Source organism: Vespa crabro, chromosome 9 (genome assembly GCF_910589235.1).
Source record: "Vespa crabro chromosome 9, iyVesCrab1.2, whole genome shotgun sequence".
Classification (NCBI taxonomy): domain Eukaryota; kingdom Metazoa; phylum Arthropoda; class Insecta; order Hymenoptera; family Vespidae; genus Vespa; species Vespa crabro.
In genome coordinates this window covers 4,162,756-4,172,500 of record NC_060963.1, presented here as the reverse complement: position 1 = coordinate 4,172,500, position 9,745 = coordinate 4,162,756, and the positions used below count along the sequence as shown (strand labels likewise).

At 29.6% G+C, this 9,745-nt stretch overlaps 2 long non-coding RNA genes across 2 annotated transcripts in view; both read right to left on the bottom strand.

Annotated features, from left to right (window-relative positions):
* The window catches only part of LOC124427026, a 5,615-nt gene extending 5,150 nt beyond the window's left edge, over positions 1–465 (bottom strand). Inside the window, exon 1 of the long non-coding RNA XR_006942856.1 lies at positions 8–465. This is a non-coding gene — a long non-coding RNA (uncharacterized LOC124427026). The remainder of the gene's footprint in view (positions 1–7) is intronic.
* Positions 466–1,738: 1,273 nt separating this feature from the next.
* On the bottom strand, positions 1,739–4,392 carry LOC124427169. The gene is made up of 3 exons (XR_006942883.1): positions 4,071–4,392; positions 2,762–2,883; positions 1,739–2,350 (listed from the first exon to the last, which is right to left on the bottom strand). It is a non-coding gene; the product is annotated as an uncharacterized LOC124427169 (long non-coding RNA).
* Positions 4,393–9,745: the final 5,353 nt, after the last annotated feature.

Here is a 9,745-nt window from a genome sequence, read left to right as displayed (position 1 = left end):
GTCTTACCTAACCTGTTTCGTCGAAGGATGAGTTCCGTATTCCAGGATAGTCGATAAAGAACCACCACCTTGAGGATTCCCAAGTCCGAGAGATGTTGTGAGTAGGATGATTCAAGTACGATACTGCTTACTACGAAGACCAAAGTAAATGTTTGTTTTCCTTTACTTCTCGTATTTCCACAATGGCCGGACGGCCGGCCATCATCAACATTCTACCAAACACGAAATGGCGACTGACACCAAGATAAAATCCAACCATGAAAATTGTCTGTCTTTACGCTCGAACGAGTCCGTTTGATACTGATCTTAAAACTCCTTCCTCTGACATTAACTAACATTATCACTGTAGAAATCATTGACGAGAATGTAAACAAAAGAAAAGACTTATGCGTAATAAACAATGTTTCTCCTTCGTATCATCATCGTCCTATTATCTTCATTTTCATAACATAACAAATGTTTTTCACCAACAGAAATAATATGTATGTATATACACACACACACATATATATTATACATATTATACATATACGTACATACTCCATTATATGTATATATATATATATATATATATATATATATATATATATAAAATTCCAATGTGTGTTTGTGTATATATATATATATATATATATATATATATATATATATATATATATATATATATATATATATAATTGGAATTTGAAATGAATAATAAAATGAATCTTATGCATTGAGAACGGATTGAAAATTTATCTATTCAACTGTATCGTTATAAATTCGACGTAACAAATTTCTAACAAACTCATACGAATCTACCGAAAGATCAAATCATCGATTTCTTCTTTCTACAACTACGGAACACCACCAGCAATAAAATCATACGAGAACACGATTTCTAGCTCTATGTGAAAGTTGGGCGCAGATTCGCGCCAACTTTCCACCTCTTTTACGAGGGGAACTTTACGATGCGACAAGAAATTCGCACCGTATTCGACACGTAAATTCTCGTTCTCTCTCTCTCTCTCTTTCTCTCTCTCTCTCTCTCTCTTTCTCTCTCTCTCTCTCTCTCTCTTTCTCTCTCTCTCTCTCTCTTTCTCTCTCTCTCTCTTATTTTATCTTTACCTTTTCGTTTCTCTCTCTTATCTCTACTATCGTCTACTATTGAATCAATTGTTGATTGTTATTATTATTTTCAAATGAATTCTAACAATGACTTTTCGTTTTAACAAATTGAAATCAACTGATTCGATAATAATTTTCAATAATAGCACTGATATCCAAGAATAATATGATCATAAATCTTAAAGTATAAAAGTTATTGGCAATAAATTCAACATCATTGTTTTTCCTTTCAAATAATCTTCCATTTTTAATATCAGCTGACTCGATAATTTTCCTTGTAATTACATTGATATCTAAGAATAATATAATTATAGATCTGAAAGTAAACGTTATATTATTGTAGACGATAAAAATTCAAAGGACATTATTTTATTAAAAATAATTCCATTCGAAGTTAATTGATTAATCCTGATTAAAGTCGAGAAAATCTCTTCGATTTATATTTATTTAATAATATTGTCGATGTATAGAGAATAAAATTGACATAATAATAATTGTAGAAATTAAAACGATAAAATATAAGTTTTATAAATTTGCGAGATCCACGAGATTGATAATGTAAAAAAGAAAAAGAAAATATCTACATATGTTTAAAAAAAAAAAAAAAAAAAAAAAAAAGAAAAAGAAAAAAAAACAATAAATAAAAGAAAAGAAGAAATAAATAAATCGCAAATGATCGAGCAATAATTACTCGATGATCTTAATTTTCGCTTCATGTATAACAATTAAAATTCAAAGAAAATCAAAGTCTAATAAATTTGCAAAATCCAATTTTCATAATGTGTAAAAAAAAAAGAAAAAAGAAAAAGAAAAGAAAAGAGAGAAAGAAAAAATATATTCGTATGAGCGCAAATGATCAAACAGTAAATAGCAATTACTCAGAAGTGTTTGTTTCTATCAAAGGACCAAAGGAGGTACTTTTGAGATTCACCGGTGAAAAGAAGTGCACGAACATTTGCCGTTCTCGGACTGCAATCAACTCGAACTCAACGATTACAACGGCACTCCGTTAAGCTTTCTTTCCTATACCCACAGGCGATTTGCCTTCTCTACAGAAACTCACAACTTGTTTAATCGGAGAACGAAACTCTGACTGTCGATTGCAAACCTATCCTACAGATCTAGAATCAAGGAAGAAGAATCTAAACCATTAGCGTTACCGTTGTCTCGACTTCCTTCCAACCCATCCTTCCTTCCTTCCTTCCTTCCTTCCTTCCTTCCATCTTTTCTTCCTTCGTTCCTTCTAAAAAAAAAAAGATATTCGCCAATCGCATTCGATAAAAATATTTTTTTTATTTTGGTCAGCACAATTCACTTTCGTTAAATTATTTCGAACGAGAAAAAGAAAAAGAAAGAAAGAAAAAAATTGGATCGTCTTTTACGAACATTACGTGTTAGTGTTACGAGAACGCTCTTTACTCTTCTTTCCAATTGGAAATCAATTTAAATCAAAATATAATAATAATAAAAAAAAAAAAAAAAAACAAGAGAAAAGAAAAAAAAAACCCGAAGAAAAATAGAACAATTATGTCGTCGTTTAAAATAAATACCAAGCTTAAAACTATATCCTACATATATAATAATTGTTAAATAAATTGTTAAACAATTATTTTTCAAAGATAACACATATAAATATTCGTGTAAAAAGAAATACCGATCGTCGATTCCATTCGGTCATCATCGTCGGTCCCATTAGTCCCATTAGTCCCATCGTCGGTCTTCATAGTCGTCGTCGTCGTCGTCGTCGTAAAATTGAAATTTTACGTAACACATTTCCTAAAATGTCCAATGATCAATTATACAAATTTTTCCATTGTTTCATGCTTTTCTATTATCAGTCTTAAATATATATACTTAAATTATATTTAAAAACTTTAATTTTCGAAGATAAAGATCATATATTATTATTCATATCTGAATATATTTTTTGATCAGCTACATAACGCAATAAAAAAGAAATGTAGTTATGTGTCTGAAAAAAAAAAAAAAAGAAAAAAATACTGATAAAACTTGACAACTCCGAAAAAAAGAAATTCTTGTCAAATATTGATCCTTTGATACCATGTACATTACGTAAGAAAAAAAAAATATTTTTTTGCATCACAATAAGCCGAACAAATATTTAAATAGACCTACTTAAAAGGATCACCCTCTATATAGATATACTATACTATATGTATATACACATACAACATTGGTTTCTCTTCTTCACATTTCTCTATGCTCGTGAATATGTGTGTGTATGTGTGTCTATGTGTATGTAAGAACTTTTCAATATTGCAGTTAAAAGCAAACCGATTTATAATAAACTAAACTTTAAGCAGACTCTCGTGTATTTGATCGTTGAGGAAACTTGATAATTCTCGAATTAAATAGTTCCATGAGAAGAGATTCCTCTTCTTATTTCTATTAAACAGATGAAATTAGATCTTATTCATTAGGATATAGTTATCATCTTAAAAAACAAAACTAAAGTAAAAACATTTATATCCCTATGTTTCTTAGTTCTATCAAACATTGTCAAGATTATAAATTTTCGACATTTTCTATCTCTTTTTCTTCGTAATATCGTTCTCCGTCATGATGAATTTTTCAGGGGAAATAAAGGAAAAAGCAAAATTTCAAGAAAAATTAAAGAGAGAGAGAGAGAGAGAGAGAGAGAGAGAGAGATTCTCTCGTATTTGCTCAAGGCACTTATCGATCTCATGTACCGCCCCAACTTTCCTTCACGAAAAAAAAAAAAAAAAAGAAAAAAAGAAATAATAAAAAAAGAAAGAAAGAAAAAAAAACGAGAAAAAAAAGATAGGAAAGATATAACCATCCCCTTTGATGGATAAACGAAGATTCCCTTTATAAAACGTAGAAACCGGGGTGGAGGGAGGGAGGGAGGGAGGGAGGGAGGGAGGGAGGGAGGGGAGGAGAGAGGGTAAGGGGGGAAAGAGGAAGAACGTAGTAGATATTACTTTAAATATTCGTTCAGCTTCTCGCAATCCCATTCCAACGTGGCGGTGCATCGACTTCTCGATTCTCTGAGAATTTCTACGTCGCCCTTTTTCTCTTCATCTCTTCATCTCCTCCTCGTACTTTTCCTGTACATTGGTGTTGCAGATGTGAATCGAACCGTGGTAATTCGAAAGGGTGCACGCCTTCGAGCTGAATCGAAGAAGTGCTTCTCTTCTCTTTTGTAAAGAGAAAGAAGCAAGGTAAGAGAAAAAGAAAAAAGAAAAAGAGAAAAGAAAAGAGAAATGGAAAGAGAAAGAAAAGAAGAAGAAAAAAAAACACAAACAAAGAAGAAAAAAAAAGAAAACGATACCAAAGGAGAGAGAAGGAAAGAGGATATGAGAAAATTTTAATATATTATGAAAAATAATTTTTTATATATCATAGAACCCTCACATATATTTATCGCAAAGTTTAATATCGAAAGTTAATTAGAATTGAATTTATTAGAAAGACGGACATTATGTATATATAAAAATTTTACTATAGCACGTATATTTAAGCTCCTACGTATCATATTGTATTATATCGTCCTTTAGTCTATTAGATATTATTATATTATAGAGATAATTATCTATTGGCTCGCAATTACTAAAAGCAATATAATAATATTATAATATAATAATATAATAATATAATATATATATATATATATATATATTCTTAAAGTATATCTACATAGTATTTCTCAAATTATTTCTCCATAAAATTGACGCTTAAACATTGTCATTGTCGTTAAAAATTCAATAATTATATTACGATAGAAATAATATCTATTATAATTTAATAATCTATTTGCGTGAATAAAATTTGATTGAATTTTTACCTATTGAAATATAAGGCGAAACAACACTATCTATGTGACACGAGTCACGTGTAATAACTACATTCCGTCGTAGACGTTAATATCCAACTTGCTATACGCTTCGTTGCTTTAATTACTAATCGGTTACGCTCGGTTACGTCATACGTTAACAAGAATAATAATATCGAGTTAACGGAAGATAAGAGATAAAATTAAGAGAATAAAAAATAAAGGATAGGGGTTAGAATGCGTTTTGGTATATGATTCTTCATTTTTACTAAGGGTAGCTTTTATGAAAATGACGTACGTCTACAATAAGAATTAGTGAAATAATGAATGTGACTGAAAATGAAAGAGAAAGATAGACAGAGACAGAGAGACAGAAAGGCAGAAAGAAAAAATATGAGAGAGAGAGAGAGAGAGAGAGAGAGAGAGATGGTACGCATCGATAAGCATGTAATTACTTTAAATTACGAGGAGAAGAGTGCTGCTTCACACGGATTTCGGTCATATGCCGGATATTAGAGAAATAGAGAGAGAGAGAGAGAGAGAGAGAGAGAGAGAGAAAGAGAGAGAGAGAGAAAGAGTGACTGTTAATTAAGTGCCGACTAACGAAGCTTTCTCTTTACGGCTGAAAATCCATATCTGAGAGAGAGAGAGAGAGAGAAAGAGAGAGAGAGAGAAAGAGAGTCGAGGCTGCTCACAACGAAGTTAAGTACGCTCCAATTTCTAACCGTCTAATTGACGCTAGAGTTAAAACAGTTTCTAAATTATCTTCCCATTAAAAATCAACTTTTAATCATTCTCGGCCATTTTTGAGGAATCCCATCGCGGCTTGATTATGATTCCTTTTCTTATTTCTTTTTCTTCCTTTTCTCTATTTTCTTTTTTCTTCTTTCTTTTTTTTTTTTTCAAATTTCTTTCATTCATTAACAATATATCTGTATATAACGTTCTTCCAAACTTTACGTAACGACGAAAATTCCATCATTATATCAGGTTTATATAATCGTTCGAATTATTTTTCGTTAGAAATTTTTTTTGTTTCTTTTTTTTTTTTTTTTTATAGATTCAATTTAAATTCTATATACATGAATGCACATAACTTTGAGAACTTCGTTTCCGCTGACATTTTTCCTTTCTCTTTTTCGTTTCTTTTCTTTCTTCTGTTTTCGTTCCCTTTTTTTTTTCTTTTTCTTTTTTTTTGTTTTCGACTAAAATACTGACACACAAATATATTGTAAATTGGACGATAGAAATTATACAATAATCTTATAAAATAAAATACGATAATAAATCCTTATCCGTAAATCCGTATCATTTTTAATGGGGTATCAGTAAAGTTATAACAAAATATCATGCACATAAGTCGAATTAACAATCTCTATTATATATATATATATATATATATATATTCGGTATACGTTAACATTCAACCTGTGATACGATTCGTTGCTTTAATTACTGACCATTTACCATTGAGGTTACGGTCTTTACCTGCCGTAAAAAAAAAAAAAAAAGAAAAAAAAAAGAAAAAAGTAAAAAGAGAAAAGAAAAAAAATATTTCTCTTTTAGTTCGTAAAAACAAAATGGAAAAAATTTGAATTGTCTGTGTGTAAAACATTAAAAAAAAAAAAAAAAAATTAAAAAAAATTAAAAAAAATAAAATAAAATAAAATAAAAAATCTGTAAAAAAAATTTTACAGTGATTAGTCCCAATCAATTTACATCCTTCGATAATTTATTCTACACCAAAAAAAAAAGTATAACATTTATCGAAAAAATACAAAGAAAAAAAAATTTGAAAATAAATACAATGCATTTACACACACACACACACATATATATATGTATATGTCTGTAGGATATATTTCTGCAGGACATAGTAATCCTTCGGTACTCGATCGATTCTACGAAGAATATTCTTTAGATCATACGATAGAACGATACCAGTGCCGCAACAAAGCTTGCTCGGCTTTAGAATCCAAACGTTCTTCGTGCCGTTCAATTCATATTGAGGATCGATCTTCTTTAGCTTTCTCAAACGGGACAGAGCCAATACGAAACGGTTTCTACGTTGAGAGAAATAGAAAAAAAGAAAAAAAGAAAGAGAGAGAGAGAGAGAGAGAGAGAGAAAAGAAGAAAAAGAAGGAAAAAAGGAAATGGAAAGGATTCTTTCTTTATAGATTGAAAGCCTTTGAGATTTCAAATTAATTTACGAATAAATCTACGTTATATACGTATGTCGGTATCTAAAGATTTTTATCTTATATCATCGCAAAATATTGATTTATTAAAAAAGAAACTAATAATAATAATAATAATAATAATAATAATAATAATAATAATAATAATGATGATGATAAATATGAGTGCGCTTGTAAATAAAAGTTTTCTTTTTTTTTTTCTTTTTTTGTTCTCTTTCTTTTTTCTCTCTTCATTTAATTTCCTAACACTTACGATAAATAATTAAAAGATAATAAAATAAATGCACAATGTCGTCTAAACTTCATTCTCATCGACGAGAATTTTAAAATGGCGCAAATGTCGCGCGATGCATAATGCTACGAGCTTTCTAAGTTTCTAAGAATCTAAAAACGGTGTCAATCGTACCACCCGAGAAGAAAGATCAAAGAACTTTCTAGTGTCTCATAAATACCTTTTTTGTATTCTAAAATTTTACATTCTACGTTAGTAAATAATATACTCAGGAAAACAATGCCGTAAAATATGATAAAATACGTATACGAAATACAATGTTAAAAAGTCTACAATGTAAATTCGTTCTTTATCGTTGAAACGAGAAAGCTCGATTTAACGATGCTCCAAAGGGGAATAAAAAAAATTTCTCATTTGAACCTTTTTTTCCTCATAAAAACGAAGTAAAAAATTATATCGAAAAAGATTACCTTTTTGAATGATTTGTCCTCTTCTAAAATATCAATTTTTCTTATGAAAAAAAAACTCTCTCTGAACTTTATGATTATTTTCAAAAGAATTTCAATTCCTTACGCAAAAACATAAACACATATTGATTATCATATATGTTTTTTCTTTTTTTTTTTTTTTTTTTTTTTCCATAACATTTCAACTCATGTCGTCACATCAATCGTGATGAAAATAAATTATCAAAACGAATAATATTCATGATTTCTGTCAAATTGACAGGTATCATAAATCTAATATCAAATATATGGACTGTCCCAAAAGATTAGATTCATACTTCAGGAGTTTATCGGTAAGAACCCGTGGAATAACTTTCTGATGGGGAATCAATGACCATAAAGGTCAAGTTACGACCCTTGTATGGATCTTCAAGTTGATGATCGTTCGGTCGTTTATGATACAAGACATAAAACAATTTACATTATCTTTAATCGTTTTAATAATAAAAAAAAATTTTTAAATACGACGAAATTACTTCAAGAAATGATCTAACCCTATTACGTTTATTATCATTTAATTTCACAAGTTAACAAAAAACTCGTTGCTTTTTTTTTTTTTTTTAAATAAAAAAAAAAAAGATAGGTAAAAAAGAAATGCAAAAAAGAAAGAAAGAAGATTTAAGAAAAAAATTTCATACGCTTTTGAAAACCTTTGAAGCAACCTATACATATATATACATATATATATATATATATATATATATATATATTCGTCATTGTTATTAAATATGAATAATATAAATGATATATCTAATATAGTGAACGAGATAGAAAAGATAATTATGTTTGTTCGCGGAAGAAATGCGAATAACTCGAAAAATACAAAGTCGAGAGAAAATGAGAGAAAGATAGAGAAAGAGAGAGAAAGAGTAAGATTAAATCTCGTTATTATTTAGTAACTTTTTCTCAAGGAAAAATATTGAAGCTTTGAAAGAAATGATTGCGGATTTAATCACGTACTTCTTTGAGGCTTTTCATCTTCTTCGAATTTTTAATTCCAACGTGAAATTACACGCGAAGAATCGCATAGTAATCGTCGAAAGAACGAAAATTCCATTCCTTCTTAGAAATCTCTTTGTATTCTTCTTTCTCTTCCGTTTTCCATTCTCTCTCTCTCTCTCTCTCTCTCTCTTTCACTCTCTCTCTCTCTCTATCTTCTTATTCTTCAAAAATGTTCTCACGTATTCGTCAATAGAAATTTCTCGTAACATTTTATGCCAAACTGAAAAGCATGTCGTCATAAAAATCGAACGATGGCGGAGTTGTGTGTGTATGTGTGTATGTGTGCGTGTGTGTATGTGTGTGAGTTGGGTGATGACGATGTTCGTTCCAACGGTACGGGCAAGTACTCAACATTTTGAATGTTCTCTCGACTAGAACACTTCAAAAGGGCGACCACAGCGGGTTAGGCAGAGAAATCTTGGACGGCGAAGGCCCTCCAACTCTCTCGGCTTGGATTATAGTCAGCGCGGAAAATTCACGCTCGACGTATTCTCATCGTACTAACACCGTGCATTCTCCTCGATAACAAACTCGCCATTTCTAGCTAAAATTTTTGTTACAATTTCTTTTTCGCTCCTCCACCTCTCCCCCCTCCCTCCCTCCTCTTTATTATTATCATTACGATTATTATCATTATTATTACTATCCCTATTATTATTATTATTATTATTATTATTATTATTATTATTATTATTATTATTGTTATTATTATATTTTGTGAAGGATATTAAAATAAAAGAATGAAAAAGAAAAAGAAAAAAAAACAATAAAGAAAGCTGGCGTCGATCGATAAGAAAATTACAAATATTATTTCGTACGATAATAATATATATTTTTTATTCTAAAAATATTCGTAATATTAAGTGCTTATATATCTTACATGTAT